The sequence below is a fragment of the Somniosus microcephalus genome, chromosome 14, assembly GCF_052327205.1.
Source record: "Somniosus microcephalus isolate GS21.2 chromosome 14, FLI_Smic_1.0, whole genome shotgun sequence".
NCBI lineage: Eukaryota > Metazoa > Chordata > Chondrichthyes > Squaliformes > Somniosidae > Somniosus > Somniosus microcephalus.
The window spans coordinates 58,967,284-58,984,981 of NC_141000.1; the positions used below are offsets into that span (position 1 = coordinate 58,967,284).

The 17,698-nt window shown below is 43.2% G+C and overlaps 2 long non-coding RNA genes across 2 annotated transcripts in view; one reads left to right on the forward strand and one right to left on the reverse strand.

Annotated features, from left to right (window-relative positions):
• The window catches only part of LOC147107506 (uncharacterized), a 45,695-nt gene that overhangs the window by 10,889 nt on the left and 17,108 nt on the right, over positions 1 to 17,698 (reverse strand). The gene's annotated exons all lie outside the window — the stretch shown is intronic.
• LOC147107507 (uncharacterized) overlaps positions 1 to 17,698 on the forward strand; it is a 406,521-nt gene that overhangs the window by 795 nt on the left and 388,028 nt on the right. The window lies entirely within an intron of this gene.

Sequence of the window (17,698 nt, forward strand, 5' to 3'; positions counted from 1 at the left end):
TTGTAAACTGTGATTTTTAAAATACAATTTGCAGTACTGTACACACAAATAAAGGTAACTTGTACTCTATATCGCACGGAAAACCAACTGCCCATAACGCTTTAAACTGCCTTTTTAAAAGACTGCTGCAAAACATTCTTGTGATATGAGCTGGAGTCATCCGTACGTGTTTCGAACAAGAATTTGTAAGTCCGACTCTTTAGTCGAAAATAAGAATATGGGTGTAATATATATTTACACGATACCGGTTTGCGGTCTTTACAATGGGTATCGAGTTGGAAATTATGTAATTCCGCGAATGTTAAATGCTGCGTTGCAATAAAAAAATACACGTAAAAGACTGCAGCAAAATCTTTGTGTACTGTTAGAACCAGGACGACAAAGTCCAGGCTTGCGAAATGATTGGCAAATGCAGTAATTACATCTGAAAGACTACAGCCCGCTACCCCGTTCCTGAATCTCCCAGAATTGCCTTTAGCAAAAAGCACGGATATGTCCATTTCAATCTTGGTAAAGATGGGCTGTTGAGGTTGGCTGGCAAGTTAATAAAATGTTTGGTTCCTATATACACTTGTTCCAAGGCAGCTTTGTGTCTTGGACGTTTTAAAATATATAACACATCCAAAATGTACAATGTTCGGTGTGAAACCTCTTTTTCTGGGTTCGTCGTTTGTGCTTTTGGGATTTGGCACCAGCATATGCTCGTACTTTGCGTCGCTGTAAACACAACGGTGACTTTGTCGCGCGTATCTGAAGTTAGAATAGACACCAGTTCATGTGATCCCAACAGGCTAATTCTGCAACTGAACACTATTTTTCTGTCGGATGCAGTTGTTGCAGGTTCCCGAAGCTGTGAGATTCCAACATTACACTCACGATTTACAAATCCCCGTGACTTTGTCGCTAATTTCCGCGGCGCAATAAGAAATAAATCCCCTCTTTATTTGGATTAAATTCTTGTTTTAATGGCACGCCCCTGTATTCAAGGTGACGGCTTAATCCGTTGGGAGAGAATGCAGCGTCTTTAACATTTAAAGTGGCGAAGCATGATCATTTATTGGTAACAGGTTTTTGTAATTGTAGAAGAATGCACATGATTTTCTAGGATTCATTGGGTCCTGGCTCGATTAACTATTGGTGATGAGGACCGGGAGTTCCAACAGGAGATCAGCATATGCGTTGTTTGGAAGACAATTAGCCAGTGACAGTCGATTGTTGTTACATTGGACAGAATTGACTCGCTGATTTCCATAATGTCGGTGCGCAGATGTCTTGCGTTTTGATTCACTGACAACTGCTACCTTGTTTTGCTACAATATTGTAATTGAAAATAAGTAGGATCCGTAATTACTAAACTCGGTTCCACTGTTCTCTCCGCGAGGAGGAAAAATGGCTCTGAAGAAAAAGGGCTGATTTGTTGTATAGCGTGACACTGCAGATTAATTTTTAGGTTTGGAAGAATTTTTGGTTGCAATTATTCTGTTTTTTTGACTGAACAGTGCCCCGGGTGCTGTGTAACAGCAGTGTCTGTTGTTGACCTGTAGGGGGATATATGACCAAGGCGGTTAAGTGGAAGTCCGTAATCTATTCGGTGCTCATTGTTTTTATTCTCTGCGATTCCTCTTCAGCCCTTTCATCAGTCTTCATTAAACTTTTGTCGCTCAACGCTGACAGGTAGCCATTAGAGAGCACAAGTGCTAGTCGGTTTAAAACCAGACCGTCAATTATTTCAATGTATTAGTTCACTGGGTTGGGATCCTACATTTTAACGGCAAAGCGTACAAGTATGGTTTATTGCAGATGAGCGTTTTAAAGGCTTTATAGTTCAGAAATACCCTCATGTACAGTACATAGTCCCACCCACACAGTAATGAGTTTGATAAACTTTTAAAAATAACTTCCAAATGGCCTGGATGAGAATTTCAGGCACTTGTCATTTGTTGTTTGATACCCAGGACGGCAGATTTGTACCCTCTAATAAAGATAGCAATTCTGTGTTTGTAAGTGTGCAAATAAATGCCATTTTATGGAAGATCGGCAAATAAAGATAACCAATTTAATGAGCCTCAAGTGTTTATTTCTTCCTTTTGCTGTATTTTAAACATAATGAATTATTTTAATGGTCTTTGTCACTTCTTTAGGCCTTTCCATTTTCATCCCTGGACTGATTCCTGCTATCCATAGTCAATGGATGCAGATTGGGGTGGAATTGATAACCCACTGAAACAAACCTAACCATTTAGGAACTGAATAGCTCAGCAGAAGTCCCCTGCAAAGAAATTTGTGAACCACATTTCACTACATTAAACTTGATGGTTATTCCATAGAAACAATGATTTCTGTGGTGATTCTGGTATCTACTATTCGTCAATAACTTTGTTCAATTTATGTAGCTATATTATGAACATTTCTGATCTTGTAGATGGGGGACCCTGAAGTTAGTGGTTTTGTAGGCCTTTAATTCTGGTCATATATGTAAATGAGACAGATGGTTCTGCAAGTGGTTTTCTTCATGGCCCACTGCTCACCTGGTCTCAATCGGCATTAGTATCAGGTTGGAGTCTAATTTCTGGTAGAGGAATTCCACTGAGACGCAATGTGCCAATATTGGCAAGCTCAACGCCATTCCACTTAATAGCACACTTTCTGAAATTGGTTATATTCCAAATTCATGAATACTAAAGTGAATCTACAGTCAACTGTTTGGTTGTCTGTGGCAAGGATGTCCATCCAACCTTTTGGACTTACGACCTAGATACTCCTATCAAAAAACCAACAAGTGGGCCACATGCAATTTCAATCATCCACCATCCACAAAAATTGAGACTCTACTAGACAAAAAAGGAACAAATTGGCACCTTTTGCATGCAAAAATCAAAGCAGCCTTGTATACAAAAAATGCAAGAACCTATATAGAAAACAAGTGAGATCATTCATACACCACGCAAGAGCCCATACACACAATATTCAAACCTTCCCCTTCCCACTGTCTTTTTTTACCCCAAATCTTCTCTTCTACCAATCCTCAGGACCTTCAACTTTGGCTTTTTCAGTTTCCCAGTCTGGATTACAGGTGTAGTAAGCTCTACCATAATTGGCGGATTTAGACAAATCTGGACCAGTTTTACTATCGGAGAGCTTAGTCGTTTAAAGGGCTACAGCTGAGCTGTCCATCTGGCTCCCATTTCTCACTTAAGCATACAAAGTCAATTTTAACCAAAGTTAGCTTCAGTTCCTAAAGTAACAGTAGTTGAAAGCAGCTTTGTTTCACTGAATAGGAGAGGAAACGGGGGCCAGATGAAAAGAGCTCATGAGACACATTTGGCCTGTGTTGGATATAGCACCTCTATGGTAATCCAGGACAAAGCAGCCTGCTTGATTGGCATCCTATCCACCACCTTAAACATTCACTCCCTCCACCACCGGTGTACCGTGGCTGCAGTGTGTACCATCTACAAGATGCACTGCAGCAACTCGTCAAGGCTTCTTCAACAGCACTTCCCAAACCGGCGACCTCTACCATCTACAAGGACAAGGGCAGCAGGCACATGGGAACACCACCAGCTCCAAGTAACACACCATCCTGACTTGGAAATATATCGCCAGTCCTTCATCGTCACTGGATCAAAATCCCGGAAATTCCAAATAGCACTATACCTTCACCTCACGGACTGCAGCGGATCAAGAAGGTGGGTCACCATCACCTTCTCAAGGGCAATTGGGGATGAGGAATAAATGCTGGCATTGCCAGTGATGCCCACAGCCCATGAATGAATAGTAAAAAACCATGTGTACGTGCCAGTTATTCCAGACCACTTTAAAGACAAGCTACTGATTGGTTTCTGTTTTGATATTTCCTTTTTGCACCTCTTGTTACCTTCTTGGTTTCTTTTTATTGCTCTCCCAGTCCTCTGGATTTCCATTTTTTTCTTGCATTTGTGTAAGCTCTTTTTTAGTTTAGTACTGTCTCTTCCCTCATTTGTTGACCAAGGTTGTTCAGTTACACACGTGGAGCTTTTGGCTTTTTTAGGAGTATGTACTGGTTTTGTATTGTACCAAATACTTTGCATAGTTCCCACTATTTGTCTACAGGTTTGCCCATTAACCGATCAGCCCAGTTTACTGTAGTCAATTTGTTTTTCAACATATTGAAGTTTGCTTTACCTAAATTTGAAACCTTTGTCTGTGACTCTCCCTTCTCCCTCTCAATTCTAACATCAAATTCAGTAATATTATGGTCACTATTCACAAGATGTTCTCTTACTGTCAGATTGGTAACGAATTCTGGTTCATTACTCATTACTAAATCTAGTATGGTTTGTCAGTGCTAAAACATATTGTCCTAGAAAACTGTCCCTAATACATTATAGAAATTAATTGCCTTTACTACTTGAGCTGTTCTTCTCCCAGCCTGTGAAAATTAAAATCTCTTGGGTAGTCTGGTTGTCATTCTGTTATGAGTTGTGACAACATTTTTTCAGACAAAACATTAACAGGCCAGCATGGCAGAAAATCTGATGCTTGAAGGATGACATTTAAATAACACCCTGTATTTACGTTTCTGCTACTCACTACCTGCAGTTTTAGTGTGTGTGTGTGTGTGTGTACATGAGAGAACTCGCCAGTCTATCTGTAACATGTGTTTCTGTATTATCCAGACTAGCATGCTTGAATTAATAAATTAATTTAAAAAACAGTTTGTTAAGGGCACACAAGGTACTATATGTACTGCTCATAAGGAAATGTAATAACTTGTGAGCCAAATTAATGAGTGGCATATAGATTTTTGTCCCATTGCTGCTTTTATATGAACACTGATTTTTAAACACAACCTGTTTGATGCTTGAATTATGGACTAGTTTAGTAGTACTGTGTAATTTCCTTTCACTTACATTGTTGAATACACTTACATGTAATAACTAGAAATTCCTACTTCATAATTAGTAAAATATTCTTTTGTTTCTAAAACTGGTTCATTATTCTTCTGAAAACCCTAAGAGTACTTGAGTGAGTTCAGTTCAGAATATCTCAATGCTTTTATGTTAATATACCAACAATGGTTTTTCAAAAGAAACGTTCACTCATTTTAAAAGAATCTACGGAAGACGTAGCAGAGGCACTATTACACATTTAATAATTCATTGGAAAAAGGTGTAGTGCCAGAGGACTGGCGGATAGCTAATGTTATTATACCTATATTTAAGAAGGAAGATAGAACATGTCCAGGGGAACTATAGACCAGTCACCTTAACATTGATAATAGGAAAAATAATGGAATCCCTACTAAAGGAGAAAATAGAGAAACATTTAAAAAATCAAAAATATAATAATGAATAGTCAACATGGATTTCAAAAGGGAAAGTCTTGCTTGACCAACCTTATTGAATTCTTTGAAGAGGTAATGGAGAGAGAGAGAGTAGACAAGGGTAATGCAGCTGATGTAATATATCTAGATTTCCAAAAAGCCTTTGATAAGGTATCACATAATATATTAATGAATAAGGTCCGAGCATTCGGAGTCAAGGAACAAGTAGCAGAATGGATGGATAGCAAGCTGGCTGCAAGACAGAAAGCAATGAGTAGGGGTGAAAGGTCGTTATTCATAGTGGCAGAAGGTGGGAAGTGGGATCCCACAAGGATCAGCGCTGGAACCGCTGTTCACAATTTATTAAAGATTTAGACTTTGGAATCAAAAACACAATTTTTAAATTTGTGGACGACACCAAATTGGGAGGGATAGTCAACACAGGAGGACTGCAACAAATTACAAGAAGACATTAATAAACTTGAAGAATGGGCATATAATTGGCAAATGGATTTCTACATTGGGTGAGGTATTACATTTTGGTAAGGAAAATAGGTCACACATTATTTAGAAATTAAGAATCTAAATGGGCTAGAGGAGCAAAGGAATTGTGAATATAAATACACAAATCACTAAAAGTTGTGAAGCAGACCAATAAGGCTGTAACATTAGCAAACCAAACAGTAGTGTGAATTTCTAGAGGGATAGATTTGAAAAGTAGAGAAGTTATGCTAAACTTGTATTGAACCTTGGTTAGACCACACTTGGAGTACACTGTGCAGTTCTGGTTGCCATATTATAAAAAGGATCTAGAAGCACTGGAGCGGGTGCAGAGAAGATTTACAAGGATGATGCCAGAACTGCGAGGTATCAGGAAAGGATGAACATGCTGGGTCTCTTTTCCTCTTGAGGGCAGAAGTCTGAGGGGTGACCTAATAGAGCTCTTTAAAATTATGAACGGTTTTGATAGTGGACAGAGTGTTTCCACTTTTGGGGAAGAGCAAAACTGGAAGCCATCAATATATGATAGTCACCAAGAAATCAAATAGGGAATGCAGAAGAAATTTCTTCACGTGGTGAGAGTGTGGAACTTTCTACCACAGGGAGTAGTTGAGGAGAAAAGTATAGATGCATTTAAGGGGAAGCATATGAGGGAAAAGGGAATAGAGGGTTATGGTGATGCTGATAGAGAAAGGATAGGAGGCTCAAGTGGAGCATGAACACTGGCATGGACTTGTTGGGCCGAATGGCCTGTTTCTGTACTGTATATTCTATGTGATGGAGGGCTCTCATTTTTGCCAGTGTTGAACAACATAAAGGAGGTGAACTCTGCACCTCTATTGTTCAGGTCCTGGATCCAGTGCTGTGGAAAACACGGGCATCCTTCCTATTGGCATTCCAATGGGACCAATATATTCGGGTGAACTGTCCATTAAAGTGAGGTTGTGAACTGGAGGAAACTCTCTCCTGCAGGTCATGGCTTGCCATTTCTGTGCTGCTTTTCCGATTTCTTAGCTTCAACATAAAGGTACCCTGATGTGTTCAGGTAGTAATTCAATTAAAATATTAGTGGGATTGTTAAATAACCTGAATCTCAATTTAATTTTAGGAAAGTAATCTTAAGTGCATATATTTGTATGATCAGGTACTAAATACTGAAGTAATAAAGAACTTTAACAAGCCACAAAGGATCAATTGAAGCAAAAGAGAGAACCACAATTGCACCAATGCTGGTGATTTACTCGTTTTGAATTGTAAAGTATGTCACCCCTAGTTAGTTGGCAAGCAGAGCTTTCCAGCCTGATGTACGTAATTATGCCTCTTCTAGATGTGCAAATGGCATGTCTAATATGGTTGGATAATTTTTGAATGATTGTAGATTTATTGATGCTGAGGAAGGTGACATTGCTGTACAATGCCAACTGCATTGAAAAAAGTTTCTCCAGCAGTTTTATGCAGACATTTGCTCTTCTGGGAACAATCTCTGGGGGGGAAAAAAACTGGGGGGTTCTGATTGCTAAGACTTAATGATGTTGACTGTCTGTCTTACCTCCAGCCATTTTCTGAACATTTACCACCTTGGGAAAGAATAGACAAAGGCCTTGTGTGAAATGGCCTGTAGCTCAGTGGAGAAATAATTCTCTCCGTCATAGAATCTGTCAGCTGGCATTGTCCTGACCTTGTAGCCTAAATTTTAATCTCTGAAGGTTGTTCTGCTGGTTCAGATAATAATTTTTAATATCTTCCAACATACCATTGAAAGGACAGATATTGGTGCGTGGCTTAAAAATGACACCTCAGTGTTGCAGATTAATGTTTATAGGGGGATAAAATGAGATTGCTAACATTTAAAATGTCACAATTCCATTCAGAGGTTGGGCCAACTCTTGTGTGAGCAGGAGGAGATATCAGTTTGTGGGGTGAAGTGGGAATCCAGCAAGGATTGGGTAAGATGATAGGAAGGTTTTACAGGTTGACTTGCCAACTTGTACCCAAGTTCTTTGAGATTAGGTGTGGCTCTGTTAGGGGGTAGGTGGGAGAGCTCCACTGCCATAGTTTAGTTTAGTTTGCAGGTGCTATGCATGATGATGGAATTCTGCATGCATTAGGCACTGAGCTGATGACAATAAAAACAGTCTGAACTCGAACCTGCCATTATTGGCATACATGGTAATTATGACCAGTTACATTGGGAGATGTAATTAGTTTTCAATTACTATGACTGCACTAGTTATTAAGTGAATTTACTTCACCTTATGTAAGGTGTCTGTGCAATTTTCGTGACGAGTAATCAGTTTAAACTGAAAATAAGCCACATGAAACCTCTTCATACTAGTGTTCGGTAAATCAATACTTGCTACATCATCCTCTTGATAGTGTTTCCTTTCCTTGATTGTTTCTTTTGGTCTTTGCACACTGACATGGCTGTAGTGAGTTCACGGTTAGTTGTGCCCTCGGAGGAGGGGGTGAGTGGATGCATAGTGCTCTCCAGAGATGAGGGAGGAGGAAGTATCGGATAGCGATCAACTACAGTGCCATTGAAACAGATTGAGGTATGATCCTGTATGCTAGAAATTAAAAAAGGAAAATTTATATCTGAGGGATGGCAGTACGCTGTAAAAATAATGACTGTGTTGAGCAGGTATTGCAATGAGAAGCTAGTTTTAGTTTATCTAATAAAAGCAGAAAATGCTGGAAACACTCAGCACATCAGGCAGCATTGTTGAAGAGAGAAAGAGAGTTAACGTTTTAGGTCAATGACCATTCATTAGAACTGGAAGATATTAGACATGAACAGCTTTTCAGTGAGTAGAGCCAGGGAAAAGGGGGCATAGAGCCAGGGAAAATTGAAAGGTCTGTGATAGGGTCGAGGGCAGGAGTGATTAAATGGAAGGCAAAAGAGGATGATGATGAGACAAGTATAGCAACACAAGATGAGTCCAGAGGAGGTGTGAATTGTTGCAGAGGGGGCGGGAAGCATGGAAAATCTGGCAAAGCGGCGATGATTGCCGTGGCTCGGTAATGTGGCGGAGAAAGGCAGGTGGACCCCAGGGGACCACCCCGCCAGCCGCGCACTGATGGAGATCCCCCACTCCAAGCCCTCACCACACCTCCTCCTTCACTTCCAGTGGCTCTGGCACAGCCATCCTCCATTACCAGCACCTGCTGTCTGAGAGCAAATGGGAGCATTGGTTTAGATCTTGATGGCCAAGGCAATTAGATTCCTAATTCACATTTGCAAATACCTTTGCTGCTTTCCTCCCTCATCCTCTGCACTGAGTAACTTCTCGTCCTCTGTGATTTCAGCCTCCATCTCAATTCATCATGCTCTATCTCCTCTGAGTTCACTAGCCGCCTACCTTCCCCTAATCTCTCCTTCCATGTAAACTCCCTAACCTATATTCATGGCCACCCCTTCGACCTTGCCATCTCTCGTGGCCTCGCTACTCCCATCATGTCAATCACAGATAAGGCCATCTCTGACCACTTCCTCATATCGCTATCCACCCACATCCCCTCCCCCCACCGCCAACAACCCTACTTCCTTCTGTGTCCGCCCCTGGAAAAAAAACTCTCCCAACTCTCTTACAACTACACTTACGAAATCCCAACTGTGCAACCTATGGTCTGCATTTCTGCAGCTACTGATCTGCTCAGCCACACCCTCGCCACCACCTTTGATGCCCTAGTCCCTATTAAAACAATTACTCTCTCTCTCTCTCTCTCTCTCTCTCTCTCTCTCTCTCTCTCTCTCTCTCTCTCTCTCACCCTGACCGTTCCCCCTGGTACGGCCCTCACCTTCACTCCCTTAAGTCCAAGGGACACAGACTTGAACGGATATGGCGGACAACTGGTTTAGCCACTCACCACCAGATCTGGCTGGACCACATAAAGCATTATTGGGTCCTGCTCTCGTCTGCCAAAATTGCTCACTATTCCAGAATAATTCTGGAATGCAAAGATAAACCCTGGCTTCTATTCTCTACTGCTAACCGTCTTCTTAAACCCCTCTTCCTTGTCTCCTCCACCCTCACCTCCGACAACAAATGTGAGGAGCTCATGGACTTCTTTGTCCCTAAGATTGAGACCATCCATTCAGCTGCCTCTGCCACTTCCCTTCCTTCCCCTAGCCCACCGGGCCAAACTTCCTCTAAGGTTCCCCCCTGCCCTAGCCCTGAACTCGCACCTTTTTCCACTTTCTCTCCTCATGACCTCTCCGCAATAATCTTGCCCATGACACTCACTTCCTGCTCCCTCGACCTTATTCCCAACAAACTACTGACCACCCAACTTCCTTTTCTGGCTCCCATGTTAGCTGACATTGTTAATGGTTCTCTCTCTTCGGGTACTATTCCTCCTCTCCCTCAAATCTGCCGTCATCACCCCTCAAAAAAAAAAAAAAAAAAAAAAAAAAAAAAAAAAAAACTTGGCCCCTCCGGCCTTGCAAATTACCGCCCACATCTCCAACCTCCCTTTCAATTCCAACCTCCCTTTCATCTCCCAAGTCCTTGAACGTGTTGTCACCTCCCAAATCTGTGCCCATCTTTCCTGCAACTGAGTGTTTGAATCCCTCCAATCGGGTTTCCGCCTCGCCACAGTACCGAACCTGCTCTTATCAAAGTCACAAATGGCATCCTATGTGACTGTGACAAAGGTAAACTATCCTTCCTTTTCCTTCTTGACTTGTCTGCAGTCTTTGACACAGTTGACCACTCCATCCTCCTCCCATGCCTCTCCACCGTCATCCAGCTGGGCGGGACTGCACTCGCCTGGTTCCATTCTTAGCTGTCTAATCGTAGCCAGAGAATCACCTGCAATGGCTTCTCTTCCCACTCCCACATCGTTGCCTCTGGTGTCCCCCTAAGGATCTATCCTTGGCCCCCTCCTATTTCTCATCTACATACTGCCCCTTGGCGACATCATCCAAAAACACAGCATCAGTTTCCACATGTATGCTGATGGCACCCAGTTCTACCTCACCACCACTTCGTTGGACCCCACCACAGTCTCTAAATTATCAGACTGTTTGTCCAACATCCAGGTCTGGATGAGCAGAAATTTTCTCCAATTAAATATTGGGAAGACCGAAGCCATTGTTTTCAGTCCCTGTCACAAACTCCGTTCCGTAACCACATGACTCCATCCCTCTCCCTAACATCTGTCTGAGGCTAAACCACACAGTTCGCAACATTGGTATCATATTCGACCCCGAAATGAGCTTCCGACCACATATTCGCGGCATAACTAAGACTGCCTATTTCCACCTCTAACATTGCCTGTCTCTGCCCTTGCCTCAGCTCATTCGCTGCTGAAACCCTCATCCATGCCTTTGTTACCTCTAGACTTGACTATTCCAACACACTCCTGGCTGGCCTCCCACGTTCTATCCTACCGTCATCCAAAACTCTGCTGCCCATGTCCTAACTCGCACCAAGTTCTGTTCACACATCACCCCTGTGCTCTCTGACCTACATTGGCTCCCGGTTAAGCAACATCTCGATTTCAAAATTCTCATCCTTGTTTTCAAATCCTTCCATGGCCTCACCCCTCCCTATCTCTGTAATTTCCTCCAGCCCCATAACCCCTCGAGGTATCTGCGCTCCTCCTAATTCTGCCCTCTTGAGCATCCCTGATTATAATTGCTCAACCATTGATGGCCGTGCCATCTGTTGCCTAGGCCCTAAGCTCTGGAATTCCCTGCCTAAACCTCTATGCCTCTCTACCCCTCTTTCCTCCTTTTAAGATGCTCCTTAAAACCTACCTCTTTGACCAAGCTTTTGGTCACCTGCCCTAATTTCCCCTTATGTGGCTTGGTGTCAATTTTTTGTCTTGTAATACTCCTGTGAAGCGCCTTGGGACATTTTACTGTGTCAAAGGCGCTTTATAAATGCAACTTGTTGTTTGCTAATTGGGGTCCAATGATGTCATTGGGTTCCAAGAAGTGATTTTAACTTTGGCCTGAGCAGGAAAGTCACCCCCAGCTTTCCCATCAGGTGAAGGGTTGAGTGAAGTGAATCGGGAAGCTGAAGAGGTGCTCCAGGTAAGTTTGTTTCCTTTTGTGGGGCCTGGAGGAGCAGGAGTAATGAAACAAACCTGCCCTTAGTGTTTTTTTGCCTCCCCATTGACTCCATGCTGGCATATATCTATGCAAGTGCCAGTACCTCGCCCAAGGTCATGCATATAAGCCTTGAAAGTGTGTGTCAGTATTCTTTTTGATGGCACAGGCCATACAGCAGATCCCAGTCTTTTCCTTCCCCCTGCCATCCATATGCAGCGCTTAGCAGGGGCCTACTCTGAATATTGATTAGGAGCAGGAATCCTGGCCAGTTTTCCCCTTTTAACCTAAGGGTCCTGAGGCCAGTTGCAGTACCCGTACCTCTGTCTTGGCTGACATCAACTTATTTAGCACAGACCAGGGATCAAAGTTGGGATCTTCCTGGTCATCTCTTCACTGGATGAACTCAGTGAGCCATTGGGGGGTGCTTACCCTCTGGCTTTAATATCAAGTCACAAGTAATCTCAAGCCATTTAATTGTACATTTTGGGAGCAGTCTTTGCAAGTAAGATTGCAATTGCTGATGAAACATGCCAGGTTTCCAAGTAAAATGCATGCATTTTCCTTCCGGTGTGTGGCTGCTGATGCCAGTCCTGCTAACTAGTATATAAAAAAAAAAGCCTGAATATTCACTTCAAGTGTGGGATTTGCGTGGTTTATGCTGGCAGTGTAAATATCAAGGTGCCCTGATGCAGGCTTGAGCAACAATAGGTGCTGAAGTGGTAGTGGACCTATGTTGGTCTCTGTATCATAATTACATAGATGTCATGGTGCAGGTGTTGGGATTTGCGTTTTGATGATCTCCAATGATATCAACAAAATGATCTGTCTCACTGAAAATACACAGCATCAACAGGGCCCTGGCTGTCGTCATGGCAGCACTCACAATGGGAAAGCAATTTGGGTATGCATAGTATTCTATATAGGCTGATGTATAATCATCCATGCATAATAGTAGTTACTGTTCACTCAGTAGGTATTGGGTGTCTTTTTCCCTGCAGGGTATTAAGTGCATGGCCTGAATGTTTCTTTGCTCCCTAACCTGTAAATGTAAACAACAGCGACATAACGCAAGCACAGTCCTATGCCTCCATGGGACTTGCACTGTTGAATTTACGTTCACAACAGCAAGCTTATTTGGGCAAATGTGTTTTCTTTTAGCCTTTGATTTTTTTTCTCCAGCCTTCAACTATTCTTGATTTATGTGCTGAAAACATACGAATTGGATGTGAATTACAAAGTAAGTTCTTCTGAAATTAAGTATTTTGCATTCTTCCAAGTCTGAAGGGACTGGTTTTAATGTGTAACCAACAATTCTGTTGCCGTCACCACCATGCAGGTAGTGGTGTTCGATCCTGCTTAGGTTCTAGTTATCGCTCTATTGGTCGCTGTATACTGGGTTGTTTTACCAAAATCAAATAATTGTAAAATTAAGGTTTTTTTTAAACCTTTTTGCTTTTGTAAACCTGGTCGATGAATTGAAACGGGGAGTATGATATTGATCTGCATAATTGGTCGATCATTAGGATTGTTTCCTGGCAATAATATGTTTTTTTTTTTAAAAACTACTCTAATTTTTCAAAAGAAATAGATAATACTTGACAAATTAAGTTGATAACATTTGACCATTAAGGGAAATAATACCCACCAGAAGTCCAGTGTGAAAAATAGCCCTGATTTGAGATTTATGTAGGTACCAACGGCTGCCAAGCATAAAGTCAAAGAACAGGCTGCTCAGGTTGCAAAGATGAACCCTTTCTAAAGGAGAATGAGGAAGAACCTGCACGACAGGAGCAACAGTGACCATTGCAATTTATTTAATAACGCTGTTTTAAATATGAGCTTAGAAATTGTGCGCAATGGTAGTGTGGAAATGCTCATAATACTCGTATCAAATTCCTCGCCAACATTTTAACCGAGCTGTTAATCCATTTGGTTTTAATCTGGGTAATACCCACATTAAAATGCGATTGAGAAAAATTTGATATGCCCTCCGTGTTCATGGAATAACATCACTCAGACTATGGTGTGCGTCTAAAATGTCATTGTTTTCTAAATATCCACAGTAACACAAAGTGATATGTAACCAAAGTGCTGCCGTTCATCTGTGGATTGGTTTCCTCCATTAGCTTTATGCAGGATTGCGGATAGTAAATAGCTTATTAAAATGCACAAAGTAATCCTCTTGCTCTATGTGGGAATTCAGGGACACTGCCCCTGATGACCACGTGTGCAGGAAATGCATCCATCTGCAGCTACTAGCAGACCGCATTGAGGCGCTGGAGCTGCGGGTGGATGGGTTGTTGAGCATTCACGATGCTGAGAGGGTCGTGGATAGCACGTTTAGTGAGTTGGTCACACCGCAGGGAAGGGTTGCACAGGAAGAAAGGAAATGGGTGACCACCAGGCGGAGCAATAGAAGCAGGCAGGTAGTGCAGGAGACCCCTGTGACCATTCCCCTCTCAAACAGGTATACCGATTTGGATACTGTTGAGGGGGATGACTCACCAGGGGAAGGCAGCAGCAGCCAACTTCCTGGCACTGGGGGTGCTCCTGCTGCCCAGGAAGGGAGGAAAAAGAGTGGGAGAGCAATAGTAGTAGGGGATTCTATAGTAAGGGGAACAGATAGGCGTTTCTGTGGCCGTAGACGTGAATCCAGGATGGTTTGTTGCCTCCCTGGTGCCAGGGTCAAGGATGTCACTGAGCGGCTGCAGGGCATTCTGGAGGGGGAAGGTGAACAGGCAGAGGTCGTGGTCCACATTGGTACCAACGACATAGGTAAAAAGAGGGATGAGGTCCTGCAGCAAGAATTTAGGGAGCTAGGTGGAAGATTAAAGAGCAGGACCTCAAAGGTTGTAATCTCTGGATTACTCCCGGTGCCACGTGCTAGTGAGTATAGGAATAGGAAGATAGAACAGATGAATGCGTGGCTAAAGGGATGGTGCAGGGGGGAGGGCTTTAGTTTCCTGGATCACTGGGCCTGCTTCTGGGGAAGGTGGGACTTGTACAAGTCGGACGGTCTACACCTGAACCAGAGGGGGACCAATATCCTTGCGGGGAGGTTTGCTAGCACTGCTGGGGGGGGTTTAAACTAACTTGGCAGGGGGATGGGATACAGAGTGGAGCTATAGTAGGGGGTGATTTACAGCCAAATACAGAGGAAAAAACAAGTCAGCTGGGAAGGCAGAGAAAATATGTGAGGGCAAAAGGGAATATGGCAAGGCTGGAAGGCATTTATTTTAATGCAAGGAGTCTTGCAAATAAGGTGGATGAACTGAAGTTGTTGTTGAACACATGGGAGTACGATATTGTTGCTATCACGGAGACATGGTTGAGGGAGGGTCAGGACTGGCAGCTCAATATTCCGGGGTATAGAATCTTCAGGAGAGACAGAGGGGGGTGTAAAAGGGGAGGGGGTGTTGCAATATTAATTAAGGAGTCGATTACTGCTGTAAGGAGGGATGATATATTAGCGGGTTCCTCTAATGAGGCCATATGGGTAGAAATTAAAAACAAAAAGGGGGCAAGCACCTTGCTGGGAGTGTACTATAGGCCCCCAAACAGTCAGGGGGAGATAGAGGAACAGATATGTAGGCAAATCTCAGAGAAGTGCGAAAATAATAGGGTAATAATAGTGGGGGATTTCAACTTCCCCAATATTAATTGGGATAGTCAGAGTGTGAAAGGCTTAGAGGGTGCAGAATTCTTAAAGTGCATCCAGGAGAGCTTTTTGAGCCAACATGTAGAAAGTCCTACAAGAGAGGGGGCGGTACTGGACCTAATTCTAGGGAATGTAGCCGGGCAAGTGGTGGAAGTGTCAGTAGGAGAGCATTTTGGCGACAGTGACCATAATTCGGTGAGATTTAAGGTGGTCATGGAAAAAGACAAAGACGGCCCGGAAATAAGGGTTCTAAATTGGGGGATGGCCGATTTTAATATGATAAGGCAGGATCTGGCCAAAGTGGACTGGGAGCAGCTACTTATAGGAAAATCCACATCAAAGCAGTGGGAGGCTTTCAGAAGGGAAATAGAGAGAGTACAATGCCAACATGTTCCTGTAAAGGTCAAGGGTGGGACCAACAAGCAAAGGGAACCTTGGATGACAAGGGATAGACAAAAATGCATCAGGAAAAAAAGGGGGGCTTTTGGCAGTTACAAAAGACTTAAGACAGAGGAAGCCCTAGAGGAGTATAAAAAGTGCAGGGGCATACTTAAAAAAGAAATTAGGAGGGCGAGGAGGGGCCAGGAAATAACACTGGCGAGCAAAATAAAGGAAAATCCTAAGATGTTTTATAAGTATATTAAGGGCAAGAGGATAACCAGGGAAAGGGTAGGGCCCATTAGGGACCAAAGTGGCAATCTGTGTGTAGAGCCAGATGATGTAGGCGGGGTTTTAAATGAATTTTTTGCATCTGTGTTCACTATGGAGAAAGATGATGTAGACATAGAAATCGGGCAAGGGGACTGTGACATACTTGAACATATTAGCATCGGGAGAGAGGAGGTACTAGCGGTTTTAGCAGGCCAAAAAGTGGATAAATCCCCAGGCCTGGACGAGATGTATCCCAGGCTGTTGTGTGAGGCAAGGGAGGAGATTGCAGGGGCTCTGACACAAATTTTCAGAACCTCTCTGGCCACAGGGGATGTACCAGAGGACTGGAGAACAGCTAACGTAGTACCATTATTCAAGAAGGGTAGCAGGGATAAACCAGGGAATTACAGGCCAGTGAGCCTAACATCTGTGGTAGGGAAATTATTGGAAAAAATTCTGAGGGACAAAATTAGTCTCCACTTGGAGAGGCAAGGATTAATCGGGGATAGTCAGCATGGCTTTGTCAAGGGTAAATCATGTCTGACAAATCTGATTGAATTTTTCGAGGGGGTGACTAGGTGTGTGGATGAGGGAAATGCTGTGGATGTGGTTTACATGGACTTCAGTAAAGCTTTTGACAAAGTCCCGCATAGGAGACTGGTCAAGAAGGTAAGAGCCCATGGGATCCAGGGTGCCTTGGCGCGTTGGATCCTAAACTGGCTGAGTGGCAGGAGGCAGAGGGTGATGGTCGAAGGTTGCTTTTGTGACTGGAAGCCTGTGTCTAGTGGGGCACCTCAGGGATCGGTGCTGGGTCCCTTGCTGTTTGTGATCTACATAAATGATTTGGATGAGAATGTAAAAGGTATGATCAGTAAGTTCGCAGATGACTCGAAAATTGGTGGGGTGGTAAATTGTGAGGAGGAAAGCCTCAGGCTACAGGAAGATATAAACGAGTTGGTCAGATGGGCGGTAAAGTGGCAAATGGAATTTAACCCTGAAAAGTGCGAGGTGATGCATTTTGGACGGACAAATAAGGCAAGGGAGTACACAATGAGTGGTAGGACCCTAGGAAGTACAGAGGGTCAGAGGGACCCTAGGAAGTACAGAGGGTCAGAGGGACCTTGGTGTGCATGTACATAGATCCCTGAAGGCAGCGGAACAGGTAGATAAGGTGGTTAAAAAGGCATATGGGATACTTGCCTTCATTAGCCGAGGCATAGAATATAAGAGCAGGGAGGTTATGATGGAGCTGTACAAAACGCTGGTGAGGCCACAGCTGGAGTACTGTGTGCAGTTCTGGTCACCTCACTATAGGAAGGGTGTGATTGCTTTAGAGAGGGTGCAGAGAAGATTCACCAGGATGTTACCTGGGATGGAGCGCCTCAGCTATGAAGAAAGACTAAACAGGCTGGGGTTGTTTTCATTGGAGCAAAGAAGGCTGAGGGGGGACCTGATTGAGGTGTACAAAATGATGAGGGGCATAGATAGGGTAGATAAAGAGGAACTTTTCCCCTTAGTAGGGGGG